Source organism: Nannospalax galili, unplaced genomic scaffold (assembly GCF_000622305.1).
Source record: "Nannospalax galili isolate Female #2095 unplaced genomic scaffold, S.galili_v1.0 scaffold412, whole genome shotgun sequence".
NCBI classification, from domain to species: domain Eukaryota; kingdom Metazoa; phylum Chordata; class Mammalia; order Rodentia; family Spalacidae; genus Nannospalax; species Nannospalax galili.
In genome coordinates this window covers 819,872-835,551 of record NW_008331547.1, presented here as the reverse complement: position 1 = coordinate 835,551, position 15,680 = coordinate 819,872, and the positions used below count along the sequence as shown (strand labels likewise).

General features: G+C 43.2%; 2 long non-coding RNA genes across 5 annotated transcripts in view; both read left to right on the top strand.

Annotated features, from left to right (window-relative positions):
- LOC108490483 overlaps nt 1-15,680 on the top strand; it is a 302,288-nt gene that overhangs the window by 212,935 nt on the left and 73,673 nt on the right. The gene's annotated exons all lie outside the window — the stretch shown is intronic.
- On the top strand, nt 664-5,579 carry LOC115069181. The gene is made up of 2 exons (XR_003848456.1): nt 664-843; nt 5,321-5,579. It is a non-coding gene; the product is annotated as an uncharacterized LOC115069181 (long non-coding RNA).

Sequence of the window (15,680 nt, the reverse complement as noted above, 5' to 3'; positions counted from 1 at the left end):
CGGTGTTTGCTCAGCTAACCAAATCGGGAAACACGGGAAATTGTTGGAATGTTCTCGTGTATTCTAGTCCTTTCATATCGAAGTGAGACACTATTTGAGCAGAACAGCAGCTAAGCCTTAACAGCTGGGGAGTGTCACTGTCATGTGTGGTTTCCTGCAAAATAGTTTGGGTGCTTACAAAGACAGGGAGACATGGCAGAGACCTGCGGATTGCACGATAAGTAATGGGGAGCAATGTTCCTACTGTTTTAGCTATTCTCTGGGGCCCACAGGGGATCCTTAACTGGCCTTGGAGCGAGGGTGACAGTTGGATAGTTTGGGAAGTTTCTCAGTAGAATCTGGAGGACTACATTACGAAAAATGGCTCTGAAATTGAGAATTTATTTGTAGTTTGAGTACATTGAACAGGACTCTTTAATGCTTACTGTGTGCCAAATACTGTATGAAGCTTTGGGAAATCCTCCCTAAAAGGTCAGCTCTAGAGAACCTGCATCCAGAAGGTTCTACAATCTATTAACTACAGGTCTCAGAACAATTCTGTAAACCACTGAAATAACCCTAAAGTAAACCTGACTTGATTTGTCCTTTAGTTACTGATTAGCCATTGTGGAAGTTTAGCAAGAGGTTCTGTATCTTCAGAATGCGGTAGGAGGGTTAGTCAAACAGAAGGATTATCAGGAGAAAACGGCGTCCCGAAAATGGAGAGAAGAGATACTTTCTAGAAGGAAATGGAGGGTCAGCCGTATCACCTGCCCCAGAGAGGTTGGTGCAGATAAGCTCACCAAACCTAGTAACAGTAACACAGACACAATGGTGACCTCTTGGGAACCTTTAGTGGACACGGTAAGAGGGAAGCCTGCTTGTGGGGGGTTGGCTAGGAAGACAGGGAGGAAGCAGACGCCAGTGACAAGACTCTTTGCAAAGAGGAGTGTGTTTGAGAGCTGAAGGTGAGGAGCAGAGCAGACTTTATCAATTCCTAACTGTGAGGTCTTGCAAAAGTTACTGCACCACGCTGGGCCTTAATTTCCTTGTCTGTGAACCAAGGGGGTGTTACTCAGAGCTGTTACTTAAGGGAGTGGTCATGTACTATAGATTCTTTAAAAAAATGTATTGTTTTTATTCTATGTGTATGAGTGTATTGCCTGCATGTGTGTAAGTGCGCCTGTGTTGTACAGTGCCCATGGAGGTCAGAGAGGGTGTTGGATCCCCTGGAACTGGAGTTGTGGACGGTTGTTATCTATCATGTGGATGCTGGCAGCTGAACCTCGGTCCTCCTCAGTAAGAATAGCCAGTGCTCTTACCTGCTGAGCCATCTGTCCAGACTGTAGAGTAGATTCTTTGCAGATCAAAATCTTACATAGATGCAGTGAATATACAATGGTAATCTAAAAGATCAGTTATACTTTTTGGTGTGTATATAACATAAATTATTTTCTTCTTAGCGTACAAAGTATTAGATGTCACTATTTGTTTTAGTGGGGTCACTCCCCCAACCCTCTGTCCTTTGTGCATCCCCTATTGGGGCGGGGATTTATTTTTTTGAGACGAGGCCTTACACTGAAACATGGGCTGGCTTAGAACTCATTATGTAGTTCAGGCTGACCTGGAACTCACAGCACTTGGCCTGTCTCGGCTTCCTGAGTGCTGGGATCATAGGTATAAGCTGCCACACCTAACGTTTTAAATTTAATTTTGATTGGGATAAACACAAAACTTACTATCTTAATTATACAATTTAATAGTATGCAGTCTTTTTGTGTCTTTGTATATCCAGTCTCAGAATGCTGAAATTCTGAACACCACTAAATCACAGCTCATAATTTTCCTTCCCCCTGTCCCCAGCAACCACCTCTATATGTCCTGTCTCTATGCATTTGACCAACTTCGTACTTCTTGTGAGAAGTGCAGTATGTGTCTTTTTGTGACTGGTTTATTTCATCTTAGCATTATTATCCTTAAAGTTCATTGGCTTTGTATTGTCACAATACTCTCCATCACATCTTGGTTGTCATCTGATAGCAGACACTGGGATTTCTTTAAGTTGGTGATTGTTACTGTGAGTGATAAGACCATGGGTGTAAAAGTATCTGTTGTGCTTTTTAAGGATGAATTCACTCCTCTGCTCTGTGTGTGAGTCATGGCTGGTCAGGGCTGATGCAAGAATGGATCCTACAGAGGAGGTGGAACAGCTTTCAGAGAGATCCAGAGATGGAAAGCTTTCTTCCTTTAGGACTTAGAAGTGCTATCCACAGGAGAGCTGTGCTGGCCGCATCATTTTCCAGTCGAACCGGAAAGAACCGCTCTTTAATTCCCTTTCCTGCTTAACTTGCTAGAGGGCCAGGTGCCTCCCGCTGTATTGAGCTATAAAAACATTTTTCCATAGCGTATGATTTATTTTTCTTGCGAAGAGCAGAGATAATGAAGGACAGGGAAGGCTCTAGATAGGTGAAGAGCACATTACGGAAGTTCTGCTGTGAGTCATCGCAAAGCTTATGCTTCGTGAGAGGTTGGCATGACCCATGATTCAAAAAAAAAAAACAAAAAAACGGTGACTCTCTAGATGGAGGATCAGCTGAGCACTGGAGGCTCCTTACAGCTGCCTGACCGCTGAACGCAGAGCACCACGTAGGCTCTTGGCTGAGGCTGGGCAGGGTGTTGACCTACTGTCCACACTTCTGCCATTTGAATATTGCAAGGCTAAATGGTATTTGAACATGCAATAAAATTGAGGCCTTACACAACCTTATATCTGGTCTGATTGGGTGTTACTCCCTTTAAAAGGCCAGTTTTGTCATGTTTTCATAGGCCTTTAAATGTTGGACTGAAACCTACACAGAGTGATCTTTCAGTATAATAATTTCTGAGAAACAGTAGGTCCTAGGGCATGAGTCTGTGACTGGAAATCAATAGTCCAGGGTCTCCTATCTCCCTTATTCAGGTACCCATGTCCTCTGAGGTATACGCTTACACTTCCCATAGATGTTTTTGGTGGGTGAGATTCTTAAGGAGACTGAGCTTGCTTTTATACTTAGAGGACTTCTATTTTTTTTTTTCTGACATTTCATTACAGAATGGAAATAAAGAAAAATAAGAACAAAACAAAATAGAAAATAGGAACACAGTTACCTGTGCTTATAGGCAGAGGGAAAGGAGTACGTGATCTTGGGTATCCAGGGTGGGACATAGGGTGGAAAGAGGCAGGAGTCTAGAGAGGACGGGAAGCAAAGTCTTTCCTTCAGCACATGTGTGTTGGGTTTACCTCATTGGCAATGCAGACTATCAAAACATCTAGCACACACTTGTAATTCAAGCACTCTGGAGACTGAGGCAGGAGGATTGCTATGAGTTTGTGACCAGTGTAGGCTACACAGTGAATGCCAGGCTAGCCAGTGCTACATAGCACGAAACTCTCTCAAAAAGATTAAAAACAAGCAAAAACAAGACAACCGCCACAAAAAGCAACACACACCCAAAGCACACAATGCAGCAACACGAACAACCGGGCTCAAATCCCAGCACCCACATGGCAGGTAACAACTATCCGTAACTCCAGTCCCAGGGGAGCCAACAGCCTCTTCTGACCTCTGTGGGCATTGCATGACATGGGTGCACTTATCGACACACAGGCAATACACACATACACATAAAATAAAAATAAGAAAATATTTAAAAACCACACCCACAAGCACTGAATCATAACAACACACAGACACAGCATTAACTTTATTAATTAAAAACCAGATCTTATCATTTTTCTGCTTGCAAATAGACTAAACCTTTGTGTCTTCTGGCTTTCTTTCCCTGGAATTATTTCTGTTTTCTCAGTCCTTTTACTGCTCTTGGTGGCCAAGTCAACACTGGCGGTCACCTCTCTCCCTGCTGTCCCCATGATTCCAGTGCCCCTGCCCTTTCTATCTGTTGAGGTGAGCCTGTTCTTCCAGAGAGCTCAGGCACTAGATGTCTTATCTGAAGCAAATTTATACGAAGAGTTTAATAAGAATTCTATCAGGGATATTTGCTATTCAAAACATCAAAAGATGGTGGGAACTTGGCTACTTTGATAGGTAGCCCAAGAAGAGTTATTTCGAATGCTCCTGGAAACTTTTAGGCATCTGTTCAGAGCCCTTCCTGTATGGCAGTATGTCAGTATATGCCATGGAATGAAGATAGTTTTTGTTTTGGTTTGGTTTGGGTCATTTTTTGAGTCACTGTCTCCCTCTAGCCACAACTGGCCTGGAACTCGCTATGTAGACCAGGCTGGCCTCAATGTCACAGAGATCCACCTGCCTCTGCTTCCCAAGTGCTGGGATTAAAGGTATGTGCCACCATGCCCAGCCTGAGGATAGTTTTTAAAATTCAGAGTTTTCTGTTAATCAACCTCAGAAGTTTTCATTACCTATGAGGGTTGATGGGGACCAACATGGATCACATTGGTCTTTTCATGCATCAGTGGAGATATGCTTGGTTGCAGGCACCTGGGGGTGAGAGGAGGTGGCACACATCTTCCAGGCTGTGGTTCTCTCCAGCAAAAGAGGCGAGGTGGCCTGATGGCTTTCCGGAATCAGCGAGCTTGGCAGTTGGTTGTGGTCTGAGAATGTTACCACTTTAGTGGCTGTGTGCTCAGGTTAATCCGTTCTTTCTCTGGCATTCCTTTGGGGCTACACGTCTGTTTGCCAATTCTGAAAGTCGCTAGACATTTGTTTAATGCAAACACAAATATCTGAACACCCCTCTGAGCCCCCAGCATTCCAACTAGCCATGTTAGTTGGAATAAGATCTCGGGTATAATGTTTCAAGACACCATAATCTGTGATACATAAATAGGGATTTTATTATTTATATCTTTAGTCTTGTATTTATTATCAAAACAGGGTCATCTACAGCCTGGGCTGTCCTCAAGCTTGCTATGTAGGCGATGGCTTTGAATGCCTGATCTTCCTGCCACATGCTGGAATTGCAACATTGCATCAGCATGTTTGACAAAATTTTCAAATTAGTGGGTCAGTTTCTTAAGTCTGTTGTGGTATTTCTGTAGAATATGTGTGTGTTTCTGGATATAAATGAGGTGAACTTGTAATTAAGGCATTTAGTTGTATCACAACTGGAAGATACATCATTGCACACTTCCTGCTAGATAGTAAAGTGAGAAGGACCTGACATTTTCTTATAATCATTTTGTCTCTTGTGTTCCTGGAGAGGCCCAGACCGAGGCATTTTTTAACTTACATAAAGTTTTATTTAATTAATTACTATGCAGATAAGGACATTAAAACCATTTCTAATGCTGTTTCAAGAACTTTGTGTTTTCATCTCTTTTCAGAGTTAGTATCACCACCTGGAAGTGTTTCAAATTCACCACAAAAATGTGTGCCAAATCAGAACTTCATTGCACTTAACCTTCAGTATGAACTGGACTTTTCTAGATGCTCCTGTGTCCTCAGTTACAGTTGTGAACGTTTATAGAAACATACTCAAAGCAAAGGTTGCTGTTCTAAGAGGAGAAGATACAAAAAAGGCCTATCAGGATAACTAGGAAACAGTCTTTCCTTTCTGACTGTTTTCCAGAGAAAAATGAAGATGTGATTCGGTGTCTGTTTTGTGACGTGCTCTCTCCTCCCAGCTGGCCGGGTTTCTTCCGTGTGGCACTGAAGCCTTGAGTTGTGACTTAACAAATGTTCTGTCGTCTTGTTGGTGTCAAGCCCGGCAAACCGGCAAATGAGATGAACAGGCCAAATGTATCAACAAGTTTTAGGAGCCAAGTGTGTGGAAGGAAGAGACAGCTGTGGGCTCCATCCTTCTGCACCAGAATGCCCCTCCTTGGCTTCCAATCTGTTACTGCCCCAGGTTGGGACATGTCAGCTGTAAGACTTAGAGATTTAGGGCTTTGGCATAACAATTTGTCTCTTTGAACTTTTCAGCTACTAGAGATTTTTGTTTGAACAGTCAGAAATTCAGAGGCATTTATGGTTCCCCGTAGAATTCTTGAGTCATTCTCCACATTAGGGACAAACCAAATATATACAAACATGTAATATTGACATAAAGTGTCCAGGGGTAGACTATAAGAATCTTCTAGAGAGGCTGCCCTCAACAGTTGAACAGTATTCATATTGATACCTCAAATACAAATAGACTACCCTTGGTTTCCAGTTTGAATTTAATTGACCCTAAGTGAAAAATATTTTCTCTCCCTGTCTAAATAAAGTGTCTGTGGAACTGATCTCCTGACACTGAGGAATCGTAGAAAGGGAGACTGGTTAGCTGGGCAGAGTGGTTCGAGAGGCAGGAGGACCTGCTGTCAGTTTGAGTCCAGTCTGAGGTGCACCACAATACCAGGTCAGCCAGAAATACAAACTGAGATGCTTTCCAAAGCTTCTTGTCTATAAATTCCAATTATTTTTGATGTTAAGGTTTTCTTTCCTTTCTCCCATAAACATTTCCTTTAAACTTTTAGCATTAAACCTGGGTGTGGTGGTTCAGGACTCTGATCCCAGCACTTGGGAGGCTGAGGTCTGAGGAGGAGAGAAGTGGAGGCCAGCCTGGGCTATTTAGTGAGTTCAAGGCCAGCCAGGGCGCCATAGTGAGATTTTATCTCAAGAAATCAAATCAAATAAACAAAATTTTGGTCTCAGTGATGCTTTCTTACAGAAATTGAGTATCTGTGGCTCAGTCAAGAATTTAACAGGAGAATCAACCTTTTCCTTCTTAATGAAACCAGCTTCGTCTCTCCCTATGGAATCAGCAAGGGGTAGAAGGGACTTTGAACTTTCTTGGTCCTCTCACAGTCTGGGATCAAAATAATTTGGTAGATCACTTAGTTTAAACCTCCTTTGAAAAAGGTTTTGAAATAGGGTCTCACTTTGTAGTGCCGGCTCTCCTGGTACTCGGGACGCATCCCAGGCTGGACTCATATTTATAGCAGGTCCTCCTGCCTCAGTCTCAAAATCGTAGGGATTACAGACTCAAGGCGCTGTGCCCGGCTAACCAGTCCCCCTTTCCCTGATTCCTTGGTGTTAGAGCAGTTCCACGGATATTTTATTTAGATGGAAAAACAAAACCTAAATCTCAAACCACTGTTTATAAACGCCACAAAGTCCTGGGCTCTCATTTTGGTTGGAGACTCAAAGTTCTCTTCCTGGCTGTGCTGTGTGTTGGCGGTGTGCATGTCTAAAGGCATGCATTTTAAAGCAAGGCAGATTTAAGGATATAATTTGGTGACATTTTGCTGACTACATTCCTTGCTGTATGTCTCTTTATAAACTTTACTATTTTAACTGTTCAGTTATTTCTTAACCCTGCTCAAGGCAGGCCTCACAGTGTCTCAGCTCTCTGGCATGTATGTATCGGCTGAATAAATAATCATCTACAACATGAGTGTTCTCCGTGAACTTTAGTAGTGTTTGTTTGACTTTATGTTGAATCCGTACATTTAACAAGTGAGCTAACTAAAGGACATTAAATGAGGTGTCCTTATTTCAGTCCATGTCCTGCCCCAATTTTGTTTTCAAATCGAAATCTAGTTAAGTACTACTTTTAACCCCTGCCTTTTAATTTTGAATTCCAAATACGGCAGAGTCATCATTCAGGTGGCCAAGTAGACTTTTTCTGACCTTGAATGTGGTTTACTAATATTACATTTTTTAAAAGGGTGTTCTACTTACCCCTTTAGGAGCATAAGCCCGTGAGAGCTCCTGAAGATCATTTGCAGTCTGACATGCAGTTGCCCAGCTCCGTTTTTAGCTAAAAGGTGCCTTCCAAGCTGTGTCCACATTTCAGAGGCTCGGGAATGCAGTGGAGGGGTAGGGCACTGTGCGCTAATCTGGGAAACTTCGTGTGTGACAGACACCAGCACCTGTGGTCTGACTGCATTGTTTGTTATGCTGAGGAATAACAGTCTCCTAACCGCCAGGATAGACAGGGAAATGTTTACCAAGATCGGTTTCTTTCCATTGGCACAGTTTTAAAGTGTGATTTATTATTTTTTCTTATTTTTTAAGTACTTTTATTATTTTTGTTTTATGCGTATGAGTGTATTGCCTGCATGTATGTAAGGGTACACGTGTTGTGCAATTTCCCATGGAGGTGAGAAGAGGGTATTGGATCTCCTGGCACTGGAGTTACAGATGGTTGTTACCTGCCATCTGGGTGCTGGGAACTGAACCCCTGGGTCCTTCTAGCCTGTGCTCTAACCATTGAGCAATTTCTCTACCCCTTAATTAATGGTTTTAATTGAATTTTTGCTATTTTCATACAATATAATTGGATGGTATTTTGATCCTTTCCCCTATCTGCACCTCCCCGTACTGCCCCCACCCAATTTAATGAACTTTATTATATATATAAAATAAGGCCTATAGAGTCTAATTTGTATCTCCAAATGTCCTTCAGTGTGGGTCCATCCACTGGACCGTGGTCAACCTACTAAGAGTCCCAGCCTTAAAAAAGACTCTCTCCCCCTCCCAGCAGCCATCAATTGCCAGAAGTTCCTTAGGGTGTGTTGGGATTTCTTAACCATGTCCCCATGCCTATGTTGGGATTTGACTGGTTTGAGCTTCCATGGATTTTGGGGATGCTGTCACAGTTGCTGTGAGTTCATACGAGTGACTGACCAGCAGCCTGGAAAGTGTGATTTAAATAAAAAGAAAAACCTGTCATCCAAAACCCTGGGAACTTAGGTTTTTTGGGGTGGAGTGTTTGTCAAAGTATTGCTTTTGTTAGGAAGGTGTCACATTCACGTTTTATATGGATACTGGGTATTAGTTAACAGGGATTACTGTGTTTGTGTGTGTTTGTGTGTGTGTGTGTATGTGTGTGTGTGTTTGCTTTTACATTCAAGTTAAGACATTGTAATAGGTTTTTTAAATGACATTTTGTGTGTGTGTATGTGTGTGGACCCATGTGCCACAGTGCACATGTGGAAGTCAGATGACAACTTATGGGAGTCACTTCTCTCCTTCTACCATATGGGTCCTTGGAATGAACCCAGGTCCTCAAGCTTAGCAGTTACCTTTTACCTACTGAGCCATCTTGGGGGCCACATCATTATTAGTGTTTCCTTGGTATACCCAGAAAGTCAAAGGACTCTTTCTTGCTTTAGACCAAGGTCGATGGCGTCTGGGTAAAGAGTCTTGTGCTGAAAGTTGAACAGACCACTGTTCATTTGTTTGCAATCATAGAGCTCTTTGCTCTACACTGTGGGCTAATAATCATTCAAAATCTCTTTAAAATCAATGATAAATGAAGAAAAAGAATATTTTCAATGACATTACTCTATTGAATGTACCACAAATGGTTATTATTTGAAAGGGTTTTATGCATATGGTCACAGCTGTCAAATGAGGTGTCACTGTTTTTTTTACAAATCTCTGTTCTCAGTCATTTTAGGCCTAATCTTTGAGGTGGTCATTTTGTTGAAACACAATTGATAAGATTCTTTCAGCCTGGCCTGTTTTTTGCCTAAAGAGTCTAATTTCTGCCAGGTGTAGTAGCACACACCTTTAATCCCCAGCACTCAGGAAACAGAGGTAGGCAGATCTTTGTGAGTTCAAGGCCAGCCTGGTCTACATAGTTTCAGGACAGCTGGAACTACAGGGAGACCCTGTCTCAAAAAAAGAAATGGAAAAAATTTCTTAATTTTTTCAGTCTGGGCTATGGATTGTAAAAAGGGACACTCACCTGCTGAGCCTTCATTGGCGTTCTCTACTCAGTCTCTCCAAACTAGTGACTTGGAGTCCATAGACAAGTAGATCCTCCTGATTCTGATCTGATAGTGAATTTAACGGAACTCGGTGGCTGTTGGGAAGGGCAGCCAATAATAAATAAATTCAACAAAAATTGAGTTGAACCTGTAGAAGGTGTTGTCTGTCACTTGGCCTTGCTCCGTTTTTATCTGTGGCCAGTGTGGTTCTAACTTTTTCTTAAAAGCACTGAGAACACATTTCTGTTAAAGACTCAGTCCACAAGACTGGTTCTGTGCAGAGAGAACCCACCTAGACATAACACAGGGATTTGCATTTTTTTGTGTGTGTGTGTGTGTATTTTTGAGACAGGGTCTCCCTGTAGCCCCAGCTGTCCTGGAACTCACTATGTAGACCAGGCTGGCCTCAAACTCACAAAGGTCCACCTGCCTCTGCCTCCCAAGTGCTGGGATTAAAGGCGTGCGCCACCACGCCGGCTGGATTTGCATTTTTAAGTAATAAAAATGAGAATCTTAGACTATCAGTGTCCTCTCTTCCTCTTTTGTTCAGGTATGATAAATCCTGGAAAATGGGGTAGCCTTAGGTATTTTTTTCTAGGGTAACTGGTGGCATCTTGGAACATACCATTGGTCATGTTTCAACTCTACAGACTTTATGAGAGGAACACTACTCCATTACACTAATTTAAGTCATGTTCAAGTGGGTTCACATGGTATACACATCTGATTTAGAGCTTAGAAAGGGCGCCGAATCCTTAAATGTTCTGTTTGCAAAGCTGTACCACATGAAGTCTGGGATGACATACTTGCTGATGATATCTGTTTTCAACAAAGCAATCCAGATGTGGCTAGGGAGCATTTTAATGTATGAAGACGCCTCTTTGGGGGCATGAGTTTCTGAGTACCTGTCTTCTGTGCTCTGTTTCAGGTGTGAATGATGACCATCCACTGATTAAAGGGGATTTAGTGCCTTAGAGGGCACACATGTGTTGATTAAGGGATTTATGTGCAGGACTCCGGGATTTACTTCCTTCCTGTACCACAGGGTTACCTGAGGGAGTGAGTAATGGGATAATTTATAGCACCACAGGCCTGTCGTCAAGACAGCCTTCGTCAAAACAGGAAGATAAAACACAGGTTTCAATTGGGAGAGCATAACTTTGGATACTGTCTGGACATATCTCCTAATTACAAGCAGAAGAGTCAAATAATTTTCCAGTTTTGTTTTTTCTCCAAGAGATGTCTGCTGGAAAGGTCAGTATGTCAGGCATGTGGATACTGTTCATGTGTGTGCATCTTTCCTCTTTTTTTTTCCTGAAGACAAGATCTCATGTAGCCCAGGCTGGCCTCAACTCCTATGTAGTCAGTGATGGCCTTGAACTGATCCTCCTGCCTCTGCTCTCAAATGTTAGGATGACAGGCGCATGGTGGACCGTCACTCCTGGTGCTGGGGATCGAACCCACGCTTCATACATGTTATGCAACATGCTCTAGTCACTGAGCAACAGTCCCAGCTCTCCTCTGTGCTTTTTGTTTCTCAAGATTTTTATGCTGGTGGGACAAGGAGACTTGGTTGCTGAATTGCAGAACAAAGTTTTTATTTACTAGGCCAAAGAATTCACAGGCTAGGTGTAGAATGAAGAATTGAACAGTCATTTTTGTGAGGGATGGAACATATTCCCCCTGGCCTCTGTTTTTTAGAATCCTTCATTTTCAACCATATATACCCCCTCAAGTTTTGACTTGGTAAAACCTGGGTATCAAGTGGATAGGTTATGTCCTGGGTTAGGGGTGTAGCTCAGTGGTAGATCTACTGGTTAGCATGCACAAGGGTCTGGGTTCTAGCACCAAAAGTAGAAATCGAGACTTTCTTTCCTCGCTGCGTGTATTTAATCTAGCTTTGGAGAGGGCTTTATCCATGAATTTAAATTTAAAACTGTGTATATAGAGTACTGCAAGCAAATACAGGCAAGTATTTGCTAGTATTCAAGGGGCTTGTTCCACAATCAGTGACTCTAGGTATAGACTCTGCACTTTATTTTCATACCTTAGAAGTCTAGCATTTAAAGCGTCTGCGCACTCCAGAATTGCTGTCGGAAGTTGCTTTGCACCGTCTCATACGATGGAGTCTTCTGACTTGTTCTCCTTGATGAGGTTAGATTCATGAACACTGAGTTCTGCAAGTGATATTTTTATGTTAAAGATATCAATTTCACCCTTCACTTTGGAATGCCTCAGTGGTTGACAGCTGACTTCTTGTATTAGGATCGTAAAGATAAAATGGGAACATTTCCAGGCCCTTCCTTCTCTCCCATCTGCCCAAGGTGTCTAAAACATACCCATAAATAATTGGTGCCCTTTTGAACTGACCTGCAGGTTCATGAGATGTAAATATTGATGGCCTTGATCCCCCCCCCCCCCCGCCTTGTGAATGCTCAGTTCAGGAGGGGGAGATCTGTTCAGATAACTAAAAGCAGGTGGAAGGGAGGGTTCACAGCGCTGGGTGCTCAGGGATCTGTGGTTCAGAGATAACTTTGCTGTAGTCCTGTTTTCTGGATTTAGTGAAAGGAGAATCTCCAAAGGGATCTCCAAACTCAGATTCTCGAATCATTTCTTTGGCCAAATCTTGCTGTGCTTGTCTAAGCCTGAAATAAGATGTTTCCTAAAATAAGTGACAGCCTTGATGGGCGTGACATAAAATTTGAAATTAAGGAATGCTGTACTAGCAGCAGAGTGAAACTGTGATGCTCAAGTGCTTGAGACCAGAGTGCTCGGAATCAGGTCTTCCTTGGTCACTTTCTAGCAATATGGTCTTTGCAAATTATTTAATTCTGTCATAGATCCCTCAGTACTAGAATTAGAATCATTATAATCTGTACCTTGACCTTTTTCTTTTAAAATGAGGTCTTATGTAACCCAGGTGGCCCCTTCAACTCCCTATGTAGCTAGTTTAGGATGACCTTGAACTTCTGATTTTCCTCCTTACAAATGAGTGCTGAGATTACAGGCGACCACGCTCAGCTTCTCCCCTCCCCCAATTTATTTATTTATTAAATATTTGTTTGTATGTGTGTGTGTGGGGGGGGTAGGCACATGGAGGTCAGAGAATAACTTTCGGAGTCAGCTCTCTCTTTCCCTTGTGGGTTCCAAGGATTGAACTCAGGTGTCAGGTATGCACAGCAGGTTTTTACCCTCTGAGCCTGGTCCTCCTTTCCTTTTTAAAAAAGAATTAAATAAGGGGCTGGAGAGATGGCTCAGTGGTTAAGAGCACTGACTGCTCTTATAGAGGACCCAAGTTCAATTCCCAGCACCTACATAGTGGCTAACAACCATCCTAACTCCAGTTCCAGGGGATCTGACACCCTCTTCTGACCTCCATGGGCATTGCATGGGACAGGTGCACTTACATAGATGCAAACAATACACTCATACACACAAAATAAAGAAATAATAAATAAAATTTTTTTAAGAAGAACTAAATGAGACTCATTCTTTTGTGGTTAGAACTTTAATAAATATCTCTTAAATACACATTAACATGCTTTCAGGGCTCTGTGTCTGTAAGAGTAATATACAAAGGTGGCCTAGGAAAACCTTTCCACCTGCAGGGTCTCACTGCTAGAGTGACTGTTTAGTCACATAAAGATGTTACACAGGAAAAAAGAGTGAAGGATGGAAAAGAGGAGATGGTGAGATTACTAATATAGCATTGATTTGATTTTGCTGCTGGTTGTCATTTTTCTGGTTTTATATAAAGTGTGCATTAGAAAGGGGACTATTGGAATACTCACTTGGTTATATTGGCAAATGTTATCAATAGTCCTAGTTTGTATATCCATGGTGCTGTAGTCGGAGCTGCAGAAATGCCCTCTGGGGGGATTAGGATAGCACTGGAGGGAATCTGTGCAGCATGTTTGGGGCACTTCTTTCAGTGAGAAGCAGGAGCACCAGGGGATGGTACTTACCCATCTGCCCACTGGAGCATTTGTATGTATATTACCTGAGCGTTTAGGCCTACCACGAAGAAAGGGGATTTAAAATGGAGAAGAAAAGCGGGAAAGAATTGAAAATAAATTAACATCAAAACTAATAGAAGCCTTTTTTGTAGCGAAACTGTTCTTAAAAGCAGACCGAACAGCCAGTAGGAAGCAGTGCGCTGTTGTCTTTTAGAAACACACAAAGCTGAAACTGTAAGAACCTGGAAATGCTCCAGGGAAGCCCAGCAGTGTGGACTTCTGGGGCCAGGTTCAGGGGGGAAAATTCATTTTGCAAAGTAACTTCTTACATTGATTGCTAGCTGTCAGTGTTTGATGGGTAGATCCTGAAACATTAGCTGATTAAATTCTTCAGTGCTTGGCGGTTGTAATGTGGCCTCCCTCCACTGTTCTGAGATTCTAAATTTGTGTGTGGACACACGAGACAGGCCCTAAGTGAGGAGTGGAAAGCGAAGTAGAATGATCTGGCACCAGCTTCCTCTTTCCTAAAGAGAACCAGGGGGAAGACATTGAATTCAGTTGAAATATTATTGTTTGCTTATGGTTTAGAGCCACTAATAAATTGTCCGGCCCTTGAACCCCGCCCCCCACCTGCCCAATCCTCCCAGACACAGTGGTGCACAAACACCCTGCAAGAATGCAGGATGAGGATGTTGGGTCGTTCTCACACCTCTGGGCTCCCAGCCAGCCGTTTTCCTTGGGCACAGCTGGCTGACTTAGCTGCTTTTCCTATTACTGTGATAAAATACTCTGACAGAAGCAACTTAGGGGAGAAAGGGCTAGCTCATAGTTCAAGGTGCAGTTCCTCATGGTGGGGAAGTCAAGGTGGCAGGGACTTGAAGCAGCCGGTCACGTCCCATTTACAGCAAACAATCAGTGATAGAGGCACGCTGCTGTTCAGCTCCCTTTCGGGACTCACACAGTCCAGGGTCCCAGCCATGAAATGGGGCTGCCCACAGTGAGTGAGTCTTCCTACCTCAATGCAGTAAAGTAACAGTCCTCCACAGTCATGCCCACAGGCTTGGCTCCCAGGTGACTCTAGAGTCTGTCAGGTTGGTGGATAACAACCTTCACCCGTAGTCACAGTCCGTTTGTGGTTCCACTTAAGGGCGAAAGTGTTTAGCTCCTAGATTCCATTGTCTTGACCTTTCTTTAACTTGGGTGGTGGCTGTCCCCCAGCTTTTTGAGAGCCCCCGTTACTGTCTGTCTCAAGGGCATCTGAACGCCCAGATTCCCGTGTTCCACTCTGCACTGAACAACTCAGGAGAGTGTGGTGTCAGGGGGGTGTAGAGATCAACTTCTTTAGAAAGACGTAGGAACAGAGGCCCAGGGAGGTGAAGAGCACTCCGTCAACTTCAACGAGTGACCAAGTAACACATGTAAACGATGCTGTGCTGTTGGGTAACGGGTTGAAAAGGGCTGAAGAAGCAAAAGAGAAGTACAGGGCTTGGGTTTTGTTTTTTTGGAGGTTACATTCGAGAGATGCCCTTTGGCCAAGAGGCCTGTGTATCACTTCGTATAAGAGGAGAGGAAGATGTTAAAAGTAGAGCAAAGGGCAGGTAGTTTTCAGCAGTGCTGCTTTGCTTTCTAATGAAACCAGGGCACAGTGCTTATGTATTCATCATCAGGTAATTTCAGATCATCCAGTGTGGACAATTTCTGATTTTTACCTTCTTGCCTCCTGTGGTCCCTGCTACCTTCGGTTGAGCTAAAGAGGCTAAAAGAGAAAACAAGTGAAATACTTTCCAGGTCTGATAACTTCAGAGATCTTGGGAGCAAACTCTGGCTCAGATCCCAGGGTGAGGTCATGCAGTCTGCTGTTGGATTTATGCTGGGGTGTCAGCCACACGGAAGGCGAGCTGCGTTGCCCTCTGCAGCTGCTTATCACGGTGGCTTCTGGATTACGTGTTTATACCTTCTACCACTGCTCAGGAGTGCCCATTCCTGGGCACCCTTGGATCTTGATCTCCTCCTCCTCCCCCTCTCCC